This window comes from Rana temporaria, chromosome 5 (genome assembly GCF_905171775.1).
Source record: "Rana temporaria chromosome 5, aRanTem1.1, whole genome shotgun sequence".
Taxonomy (NCBI): domain Eukaryota; kingdom Metazoa; phylum Chordata; class Amphibia; order Anura; family Ranidae; genus Rana; species Rana temporaria.
The window spans coordinates 416,425,654-416,438,072 of record NC_053493.1 but is presented as its reverse complement, the minus strand read 5'-3'; positions in this window follow the sequence as shown (position 1 = coordinate 416,438,072).

The following is a 12,419-nucleotide window of genomic DNA, read 5'->3' as shown; positions in this document are numbered from 1 at the left end:
GTTCTCAATGGGGTTCAGATCAGGTGAACAAGGAGGCCATGTCATTACTTTTTTTTATTTAATACCCTTTCTTGCCAGCCACGCTGTGGAGTACTTTGACACGTGTGATGGAGCATTGTCCTGCATGAAAATCATGTTTTTCTTGAAGGATGGTGACTTTTTCCTGTACCACTGCTTGAAGAAGGTCTCTTCCATAATCTGGCAGTAGGACTGGGAGTTGAGCTTGACTCCATCCTCAATCCGAAAAGGCCCCACAAGCTCATCTTTGATGATACCAGCCCAAACCAGTACTCCACCACCACCTTGCTGACGTCTGAGTTGGACTGGAGCTCCCTGCCCTTTACCAATCCAGCCACGGGCTCTTCCATCTGGCCCATCAAGACTCACTCTCATTTCAGCAGTCCATAAAACCTTAGAAAAATCTTTCTTGAGATATTTATTGGCACAGTCTTGACGTTGCAGCTTGTGTGTCTTGTTCAGTGGTCATCGTCTTTCAGCCTTTCTTACCTTGGCCATGTCTCTGGGTATTGCACACCTTGTGCTTTTGGGCACCCCAGTGATGTTGCAGCTCTGAAATATGGCCAATCTTGTGGCAAGTGGCATCTTGGCAGCTGCACGCTTAACTTTTCTCAGTTCATGGGCAGTTATTTTGCACCTTTGTTTTTCCACACGCTTCTTTTGTTTGATGATCACGCTTCAGAAGCTTTGCAACTTTAAGAGTGCTGCATCCCTCTGCTAGATATCTCTCTATTTTGGACTTTTCAGAGTCTGTCAAATCCTTCTTTTGGCCAATTTTGCCAAAGAAAAGGAAATTGACTAATAATTATGCACACCTGATATAGAGTGTTGATGTCATTAGACCACACACCTTCTCATTACAGAGATGTACATTACCTAATATGCCTAATCTGTAGTAGGCTTTCGAGCCTATACAGCTTGGAGTAAGACAACATGCATAAAGAGGATGATGTGGTCCAAATACTCATTTGCCTAATAATTCTGCACTCCCGGGATGTGTTAGACACATAACAAGTGTATACACATGATAATGATTGATTAATAAGCAAAAAAAAATATTTATTTATTTGGTAACGTTATTTGAAATCCAAATGTTTTTTTATTATATCCTAAAAGCATCAAGAGATCTGAGGAGGCAAAATATACTCATCGAAAAGACGCACCAGAAGATCCTTCAGAACCAGCGGAAGATGAGCTACCTCAACCAACAAAATGCTCTGCTAGAGCAGCAGCTATCGGGTCAGATTGCGGAAATGCACCGCATTCAGAAACGGATTGAGAGCTATATTTAAATTTATTTTTGTATTAAAAAAACTTATTTTTTGGAAATGTTTCATTTCTTTTTGAGATAGAGTTGTAGGTTTTTCAACACATCTAACTTCACATCAAACAAATCAACATCAACACATTTAACTTCATAATAAGCAAAAACATTTTATACTATTATTTTATTTAACATTAACCTAGGACAAACTAAAGCACACGACACAGACACGACGAACACAAACTAAACTGTTGAAAAATGAACATAACAAAAGCAACAATATATATATATATACAAAGAGAGAGAGAGGGAGAGCAAGAAAGAGAGAGAATGCAGATGAGCTCTTGCAGTCAGCCCAATGGTTGCAGTATAAATGCCGCAAAACAGGGTTTAACATAAGGTTCATTGTTATAGTTACACTTGCTGTTTAGATCCGGTCTGGTAGTCCGGTCTGGTAGCTTGTAGCGGAGGCTGTTGGTGGATCCGCTGTGCCAGAAAGGTCATGAAGCTTTACTCAGCATGGAGGCAGCAGCAGGAGTATTAAAATATAATATAACTAGACAATGCATTTCCTGAGGAAAATGCGAGTGGGAATGCTGAATAGCTTAATTGGTGAGCCCCTTGCCAAAGACATTCACCATAACCACTACACTATCTTTAGGACACACAGCTTCTTTCTCTATCTGCAAAGTATAGAGTATGCTGACTTCCTGGTTGCCCCTCCCCCCTCAATAGGTTTCCCCTCCCCCCCAGGTCAGTGAGGAGGAATATTGCACTGAGGTCAGGAAAGTTATTTATGGAAAGAAATAACATTACAAACGCTTTTAATTCACAGATCTAATACATGATTTAAGCCTCCAAACAAAGCTTAATAAATCCTCAAACGTACATGCAATTGATACAACGACTACACCGTTTGAAATACACGGCCCTTGTAAACGCATCGATATGAAATTTATGTAGATAAACTTAAAAATGTGGCCATGTCTGCGATTTAGAAAAGAGCGTCTTTGTGAGTTCTGCAGCAACATTTTTTAGATAATTTCACATGAGAGTCTATGAGACATAATTTCTGGCTGTTGCTCCAATAATTAAAACTAAAATACGTATCGCAGAATTGGTCACATTGCCATAAACCAGACAAGCATAGCTACGTTTTGATATAAAAATTGTGTATGAAAAGTAGATCTTGTGGGCGTGAGACCAATTTGTTTCCCCTTTTTGTAAAGATATTTTTAATTACAAAGATCTCCAATGTTAAGGTCACATGACAGACTCTAAATCCCCTCCATAGGATTACATTATAACCTATTGCATTTTTGTGAAAAATTCGCAAAACGTAAATTGCGTTTTCAACAAAAAATTGTAAACGATAACGATCTGAAAAGTCATAGCCGGATAGCTAAATATTTTGTGACCGCTTTAAAGGTTTTTCAGTGTCTGTAAGTGAAAGTATGAAGTAGCTGAAACTTTTGGCATGGCATGTGAATTCAAAGGGGAAAAGGATGTTCTCATTGACTTCAATGTTTAAAAAAAGGGTCTAAAAGCTTAAAATTTATAAAAGTGTAAAAAGTAGAAAAAAACTTGAAGAAGTCCCATCATTAGCTGAACGAGACGAACATTTTTACAGTTGAATGGTCTCAATAGCTGAAAGTATGCCGAAGTTACGCAGAACCAAAAAACGTAAGGAATAATAAGATTACTAAATTTACGGATATCAATACTGGAAATGTTTATTAAAGCATTCACACTAATTAAGATTAATACATTTACGGGTATCCATACTAGGAATGCTTATTAAAGCATTCCCACTAAGTATCACACAGGCATGATTTACAAGCAGTAGTGGTAATAGTAATACATAGCATAAAAACACTTGGGGAATACTTTACAGCATCAGTAGTGGTCATAGTAGTCAATAGTGTACCAAAAAATTGGGACACAGGTGTCTTGACTGAGCTGTAATAGTAGTAGTAGACATTGACAATACAGTGTCAAATCACTCGGGCAAGAGGTGCCATGATGAACAGCAGTCTTAATAAGAGTATATAGGGTGTGAAATAACTGATGACATAGGTGTCTTGACTGGGCAGCAGAAGCAGCAGTAGTAGTATTAACAGTAGTAGTTGATACAGAGTCATATCACATGGGCAGGAGGTGCCATGATGAACAGCAGTAGGAATAGGAGTATATAGAGTGTCAAATAACTGATGACATAGGTGTCTTGACTGGGCAGCAGCAGCAGAAGCAGCAGTAGTATTAACAGTAGTAGTTGATACAGAGTCATATCACATGGGCAGGAGGTGCCATGATGAACAGCAGTAGGAATAGGAGTATATAGAGTGTCAAATAACTGCTGACATAGGTGTATTGACTGGGCAGCAGCAGCAGAAGCAGCAGTAGTATTAACAGTAGTAGTTGATACAGAGTCATATCACATGGGCAGGAGGTGCCATGATGAACAGCAGTAGGAATAGGAGTATATAGAGTGTCAAATAACTGCTGACATAGGTGTCTTGACTGGGCAGCAGCAGCAGAAGCAGCAGTAGTATTAACAGTAGTAGTTGATACAGAGTCATATCACATGGGCAGGAGGTGCCATGATGAACAGCAGTAGGAATAGGAGTATATAGAGTGTCAAATAACTGCTGACATAGGTGTCTTGACTGGGCAGCAGCAGCAGAAGCAGCAGTAGTATTAACAGTAGTAGTTGATACAGAGTCATATCACATGGGCAGGAGGTGCCATGATGAACAGCAGTAGGAATAGGAGTATATAGAGTGTCAAATAACTGCTGACATAGGTGTATTGACTGGGCAGCAGAAGCAGAAGCAGCAGTAGTATTAACAGTAGTAGTTGATACAGAGTCATATCACATGGGCAGGAGGTGCCATGATGAACAGCAGTAGGAATAGGAGTATATAGAGTGTCAAATAACTGATGACATAGGTGTCTTGACTGGGCAGCAGCAGCAGAAGCAGCAGTAGTATTAACAGTAGTAGTTGATACAGAGTCATATCACATGGGCAGGAGGTGCCATGATGAACAGCAGTAGGAATAGGAGTATATAGAGTGTCAAATAACTGCTGACATAGGTGTATTGACTGGGCAGCAGCAGCAGAAGCAGCAGTAGTATTAACAGTAGTAGTTGATACAGAGTCATATCACATGGGCAGGAGGTGCCATGATGAACAGCAGTAGGAATAGGAGTATATAGAGTGTCAAATAACTGCTGACATAGGTGTCTTGACTGGGCAGCAGCAGCAGAAGCAGCAGTAGTATTAACAGTAGTAGTTGATACAGAGTCATATCACATGGGCAGGAGGTGCCATGATGAACAGCAGTAGGAATAGGAGTATATAGAGTGTCAAATAACTGCTGACATAGGTGTATTGACTGGGCAGCAGCAGCAGAAGCAGCAGTAGTATTAACAGTAGTAGTTGATACAGAGTCATATCACATGGGCAGGAGGTGCCATGATGAACAGCAGTAGGAATAGGAGTATATAGAGTGTCAAATAACTGCTGACATAGGTGTCTTGACTGGGCAGCAGCAGCAGAAGCAGCAGTAGTATTAACAGTAGTAGTTGATACAGAGTCATATCACATGGGCAGGAGGTGCCATGATGAACAGCAGTAGGAATAGGAGTATATAGAGTGTCAAATAACTGCTGACATAGGTGTCTTGACTGGGCAGCAGCAGCAGAAGCAGCAGTAGTATTAACAGTAGTAGTTGATACAGAGTCATATCACATGGGCAGGAGGTGCCATCATGAACAGCAGTAGGAATAGGAGTATATAGAGTGTCAAATAACTGCTGACATAGGTGTCTTGACTGGGCAGCAGCAGCAGCAGAAGCAGCAGCAGTAGTATTAACAGTAGTAGTTGATACAGAGTCATATCACATGGGCAGGAGGTGCCATGATGAACAGCAGTAGGAATAGGAGTATATAGAGTGTCAAATAACTGCTGACATAGGTGTCTTGACTGGGCAGCAGCAGCAGAAGCAGCAGTAGTATTAACAGTAGTAGTTGATACAGAGTCATATCACATGGGCAGGAGGTGCCATGATGAACAGCAGTAGGAATAGGAGTATATAGAGTGTCAAATAACTGCTGACATAGGTGTATTGACTGGGCAGCAGCAGCAGAAGCAGCAGTAGTATTAACAGTAGTAGTTGATACAGAGTCATATCACATGGGCAGGAGGTGCCATGATGAACAGCAGTAGGAATAGGAGTATATAGAGTGTCAAATAACTGCTGACATAGGTGTCTTGACTGGGCAGCAGCAGCAGAAGCAGAAGCAGCAGTAGTAGTATTAACAGTAGTAGTTGATACAGAGTCATATCACATGGGCAGGAGGTGCCATGATGAACAGCAGTAGGAATAAGAGTATATAGAGTATTAAACAACTGCTGACATAGGTGTATTGACTGGGCGGCAGCAGCAGCTGAAGCAGCAGTAGTAGTATTAACAGTAGTAGTTGATACAGAGTCATATCACATGGGCAGGAGTTGCCATGATGTACAGCAGTCTTAATAAGAGTATATAGAGTGTGAAATAACTGCTGACATAGGTGTATTGACTGGGCGGCAGCAGCAGCAGAAGCAGCAGTAGTAGTATTAACAGTAGTAGTTGATACAGAGTCATATCACATGGGCAGGAGTTGCCATGATGTACAGCAGTCTTAATAAGAGTATATAGGGTGTGAAATAACTGCTGACATAATTGTCTTGACTGATCCAAAGGAGTCATGGGAGAAAATCATGTGGTCAGATGAGACTATAATATAATTTTTTGATCATAATTTCACTAACCGTGTTCGGAGGAAGAATAATGATGAGTACCATGCCAAGAACGCCATCCCTAATGTGAAGCATGGGGGTGGTAGCATCATGCTTTGGTGGTGTTTTTCTGCACATGGGACAGGGTGACTGCACTGTATTAAGGAGAGGATGACCGGGGCCATGTATTGCAAGATTTTGGGCAACAACCTCCTTCCCTGAGTTAGAGCTTTGAAGATGGGTCGAGGCTGGGTCTTCCAACATGAGAATGACCCAAAGCACACAGCCAGGATAACCAAGGATTGGCTCTGTAAGGAGCATATCAAGGTTCTGGCGTGGCCTAGCCAGTCTCCAGACCTAAACCCAATAGAGAATCTTTGGAGGGAGCTCAAACTCCGTGTTTCTCAGCGATAGCCCAGAAACATGACTGATGTAGAGAAGATCTGTGTGGAGGAGTGGGCCAAAATCCCTCCTCCAGTGTGTGCAAAGCTGGTGTAAAACTACAAGAAATGTTTGACCGCTGTAATTGCAAAGAAAGCCTACTGTACCAAATATTAACATTGATTTTCTCTGATGTTGAAATAGTTATATTCAGCACTGTAAATACATCAGGTCCGGGGCTTCATCAGGGAATGCATGGCAAGGGACCCTTCAGCGCCCTGAACCGACGACGGGTGCCAGAAAGTCACCGCCGATCCAGGACTCATTCATCTTTATGAATGTGAGTCTGTCCACGGAGTCTGTGGACAGACGGGTCCTCTTGTCCGTGACCACCCCACCTGCCGCGCTGAATGTCCGCTCAGATAGTACGCTGGAGGGGGGGCAAGACAATAACTCCAGCGCATACTGAGCGAGCTCGCGGCAGGTGTCCAATCTGGCAACCCAGTACTCCATGGGGTCGTCGGTGCTCATACTGTCAGAAGCACCGACGGACGCCATGTAGTCTGCCACCATGTGGGCCAGCCGCTGGTGGTGACTGCTGCTGCTGCTGCTGGTGGTGGTACTGGGTCGCTCGGTTTGGAAGAACATCCTCATCTCTTCCATTAGGTCCCCTGCTCGGCTGCAGCTGGGTGCAGCCACCTGCTGGGTGAGATGAGGGGGGACAACTGGAGGCCGGGGAGTTGCCTGCTCCAACCGTCTGACAATGGCTGCCTGCAGTTCCTCCATCCGGTGCTGCCTCCGGCTGGCTGGGATGAACTGCTCCAGTTTCCCCTTGCACCTGGGATCCAAAAGGGTGGCCATCCAGAAATCATCCCTCGTCTTGATGGTCTTAACCCGGGGGTCCCTCCTGAGGCATCTCAGCATGTGGGCAGCCATGGGGAAGAGCACAGCCCGCTGTGACTCCTCAATGCTGGCCAGGTGAATGAGGTGCGACTCTTCTTCCCTGAGGCGCTGCTGGTCAAACTCAGACCTGCCCAACCCCCGGACTATCGGTGCCCCCAACACCGGCTCTCCCTCCTGACCAGGCCCTGACTCCGGGACGACACCAGCAACCACCTCCTCCTCCTCTTCATCATCATCCTCCTCCTCCTCCTCCTCCTCCTGGTCCTGGCCCTGGTCTCGGTGGAGCATTGCTGACTCCTCCTGCTCCACCAAGGCACTCTCCCCAGCCTCGAGCAGGCGATCTAGTGTCCTCTCCAGCATGAACAGTATTGGCAGCACGCTATTGAGGCCAATTTGCTCACTGCTGACCATCTTGGTCGCCTGCTCGAAGGAGGACAACACTTGGCAGACCTGGTTTATCTGCCCCCACTCCGCACAGGCGATGAAAGGGAGTTGTGGTGAAGCCCTCTCAGTGCCTAGTTCCATCAGGTACTCCCTCACCGCCCTTTGCTGCTCCCACAACCTCTTCAGCATGTGGAGGGTGGAGTTCCACCGCGTCACACTGTCCACAATCAGCCTGTGAAGGGGCAGATTGTACTTCCGCTGCAATTTGGACAGGGACGCGGTAGCGGTTGGGGAGCGCCTGAAGTGGCTGGCAATCCTACGCGCCTTTGCCACAATGTCACTCAACCCTGGATAAGTGCGCAGGAACTTCTGCACCACCAGGTTGAGGACATGTGCCAGACAGGGCACGTGCGTCAGACTGCCAGCATGGAGGGCGGCGAGTAGGTTGCTGCCGTTATCGCAGACAACCATACCTGGCTGGAGCCTTCGGGGTGTCAGCCACTTCTGGACCTGAGCTTGAAGTGCTTTCAGCACTTCTTCTGCAGTGTGTCTCCGGTCCCCTAAACTAACAAGCTGGAGCACGGCCTGACAGCGCACGTGCCCCACACTTGAGTAGCTACGGGGGCGCTTGCTGGGAGGCTCAGCAGCTGCGGAGACAGTGGCTTGAGGGAGACCAGCAGTTCTCCCCTGGACACCCCGGGGCGGCACCACAAGATCGGTTGCCGACGATCCCTCACCGACGCCTCGGAGGGAAACCCAATGGGCCGTGAAGCTGATGTAGCGTCCCTGCCCATGCCTGCTGGTCCAGCCATCCATTGTCAGATGAACCCTGTCGCTGACAGCGTGATCCAGCGACAGGGTTACATTCTGCACAATGTGCTGGTGTAGGGCAGGGACACCAGTCCTGGCAAAGAAATGGCGGCTGGGGACACGCCATTGGGGTTGGGCCTGCTCCAACATCTGCCTGAAGGGGTTGCTGTCAACTATGTTGAAGGGCAGCAGATGTTGGGCAATAACCCTTGCCAGGAGCCCATTGAGGGAACGCACACGTCGGTCTCCAGGGGGGAAGGGAGTGGTGCGGTCAAAGGCGTCTGAAATCGACGCCTGGCGCCGGACGGCAGTGCGGGACACAGACGTGGAGGGTGCTGTGGAAGTAGAGGTCTGGCTGCCGGTACCAGTACCTCTACTAGAGGGAGCGGGGGGGCATGACCTGCTGGAAACAGATGAAGATGTGGCAGGGGCTGCTGTACCCTGCTCACTTGTGGTGGTGGCGCTGCTACCACCACCACGCTTCATCTCGTCATACAACGCCCAGTGGTTTATCCTCAGGTGCTGGTTCAGGGCTGTGGTACCCACCCGAGCCAAACACTTCCCTCTCTTCACCCTCACTTTACAAATCCGGCAGATGGCCACGGTAGGGTTGTCTGCCACCAGGGTAAAGAAATTCCAGACAGGTGACTTCAGCACCGCCCTCCTGTCAGATGGGGTGACGCTTACTTGCACCTGCTGGGATTCGGTGCGCACAGGTGGAGCTGCCTGCTGCTGCTGCTGCTGCTCCTCCTCCTGACACCTCCTGCTGCCATCACCAGTGGAGACCCTGACGATGGTCTCCCTGGTGGTGACCTGGCGCACCGTTTCACCAGGGTGCCTACCTTCCCCGTCGTCACTGACGTAGTGAGCCGACGCGTCAGATGGCAACCATGATGGGTCACCCTCTTCGCCCCCAGAGATGTCAGACCAAGGGCTGAGATGTGTTGGTCTGAGGGAACCACGTGACATGGAGCCTCTAGCCTGGCTCCGCTGTCCCCTCACCCACGCCTGGGTCTGACTAGGTGCTGCTGTTTCCTGCACCAAAACAGCAGCACCAGTTTGAAGGGATGTCTCTGGGATACTGCCAGCAGGTATCCCATCCTCCTCATCCATCCCTTCAAAAAGGTCCTGACCATCAGGACAGAGCTGGAGGTCTGCCTGATGCATGGCCTCCCCCAAGAGATCCCTATCACTGTCGCTGTCGAACAGTAAGATGCTGGACTCTTGGGGGCTGGGGGGGGGGTAGTACAGGCAACGGTGTAATGGTGGTACTACTGTGAGTCGGGACCGACGACTCAGTGGCACTGCTGTGCCCCATGTAGTCCACCACTACTTGAGCCTGAGATGGCAATATCGGGCGGCTGCCCGATGGGAAGAACTCCCGGATCAGGCGTACTCCCCTTGCACCCGATCCTCTACCACTAGTAGGGGCACGAGAGGTACCCCGTGCTGGCAGCGATCCAGCACTGGGAGTAACTCCCCTACCCCTGCTGCCACGGCCACGGATGCCGCTCATTATTGCTGATATGTGTGTGGGGGGGGTAAACTTTATTGGGGGGGGAAAATGTGAACAAAATGTGTTTTTGTGTTTTTTTTACAAGACAGGCACGCAGACAAAGACGTACACAGACAGCTACTAAACTATAAGAAAAGTAGTACACCAGACAAGGACTACAAAATTAAAGAAAAAAAAAAAAGCACTAAACAAACACTAACTTTTTTTTTTTATTTTTTTTTTAAACACAAAACACAGACACTAAACACACACTAAGCTAAGCTAGATGAAATAAATGTACACTAACAGTGTGTACACTTACTACACAAAATTTAACTAAACTGAACACAAAACTTAGCTTTTATAAAAGCTCTTTAGGGAAAACTAAACAAAATTTGAACTGAGATGCCTATCAAATATCACTGAACAGCGAACCTGCAAGATCTAACAGTAACACAAGATGAACAAAACTTAGCTTTTAGAAAAGCTCTTTTATAAAGCTCAGCAAAACGTGTTCTGAAATCTCTTGCAAATATAACTGAACAGGGAGGATTGCAGGATCAAACAGTAACACAAATGAAAAAAACAGCACAAAACAGCACAAAACGTAGCTTTGAAAAAAGCTCTTGGGTCTATTGCTTTGAAAAAAGCAGTTGATATACTGGAAAAGATCCACTGGAATCACTAAATAGCAATGCTGGTGATGATCTAAATCAGGGGTCTCCAAACTACGGCCCGCGGGCCACATCCGGCCCGCCAGGCCATTTCTTCCGGCCCGCAGCGTGACTCCTTAGTCCACCTGTTAGTTGTGGAATCTGCGCTGCATATTCGCCCCAGGCAATATGCAGCGCAGGTCCCGCAATCCCTCCCGGCATCTCACTGTGTGTGTTGGCTGCTGGGACCACGGCATCCCAGCAGCCAATAAGGTGTTTAGGGCAGACCCGTTGCCGCCTCCCTGCTCCCGCCTCCCGCCTCGCTGTTAACCAGTAACGAGTGTGCAATACCAGCAGGGCGGGAGTCGGGAGATGCAGCAGGTCTGCACAGCCAGTGACGGAGAGTGGAGACGCGCTGGACACATGCAAGGAGGGGGGCTGATACACTTGAGTGGGGGTGGGTTGAATGGCGCTGATGGGGCACAAACATCTGGGGGCTGATGACTCTGATGGGGACACACGTGGAGGGGGTCTTCAGACCGATTTGGACACAAATTTTGGGGGGCTGATGACTCTGCTGGGGACACACGTGGAGGGGGGGTTGTAGACTGATAGGGACACACATTTTGGGGCGCTTATGACTCTGATGGGGACATACATGTGGGGGGGGGGGGCTGATGACTGATGGGGACATAAATGTGGGGGGGGGGGCTGATGACTGATGGGACATAAATATATATATATGGGGGGGGGGGGGTGATGACTCTGATGGGGACACAAATATCTGTGGGGTCTGATGGGGACACAAATGTGGGGGGCTGATGATTTTGATGGGGACACAAATATCTGTGGGGTTTGATGGGGACACAAATGTGGGGGTGCTGGTGGCTCTTATGGGGACACAAACATGTGAGGAGGGGGGCTGATGGCTCTAATGGTGACACAAATATGCAGGCGGGGGTGGGCTGTGATGGGGACACAAATGTGCAGGGAGACTCGGATAAATGATGGGGGGGGCTCTAATGGGGACACCAATTTGTGGGGATAGCCTAATGAGTGATGGGGACACAGAAGAATGGGGACACAGATGAATGGGGAGACTGATGGGGACACAGATGAATGCGGAGACTGATGGGGACACAGATGAATGGGGAGACTGATGGGGACACAGATGAATGGGGAGACTGATGGGGACACAGATGAATGCGGAGACTGATGGGGACACAGATGAATGGGGACACAGATGAATGGGAAGACTGATGGGGACACAGATGGATGGGGACACAGATGAATGGGGACACAGATGGATGGGGACACAGATGGATGGGGACACAGATGGATGGGGACACAGATGGATGGGGACACAGATGGATGGGGACACAGATAAATGGGGACACAGATGAATGGGGACACAGATGAATGGGGACACAGATGAATGGGGACACAGATGATGGGGACACAGATGAATGGGGACACAGATGAATGGGGACACAGATGAATGGGGACGCAGGTGGATGGGGAAACTGATGGGGACACAGATGAATGGGGACACAGATGGATGGGGACACAGATGGATGGGGAGACTGATGGGGACACAGATGAATGGGGAGACTGATGGGGACACAGATGGATGGGGAGACAGATGGATGGGGAGACTGATGGGGACACAGATGAATGGGGACACAAATGAATGGGAAGACTGATGGGGACACAGATGAATGGGGACA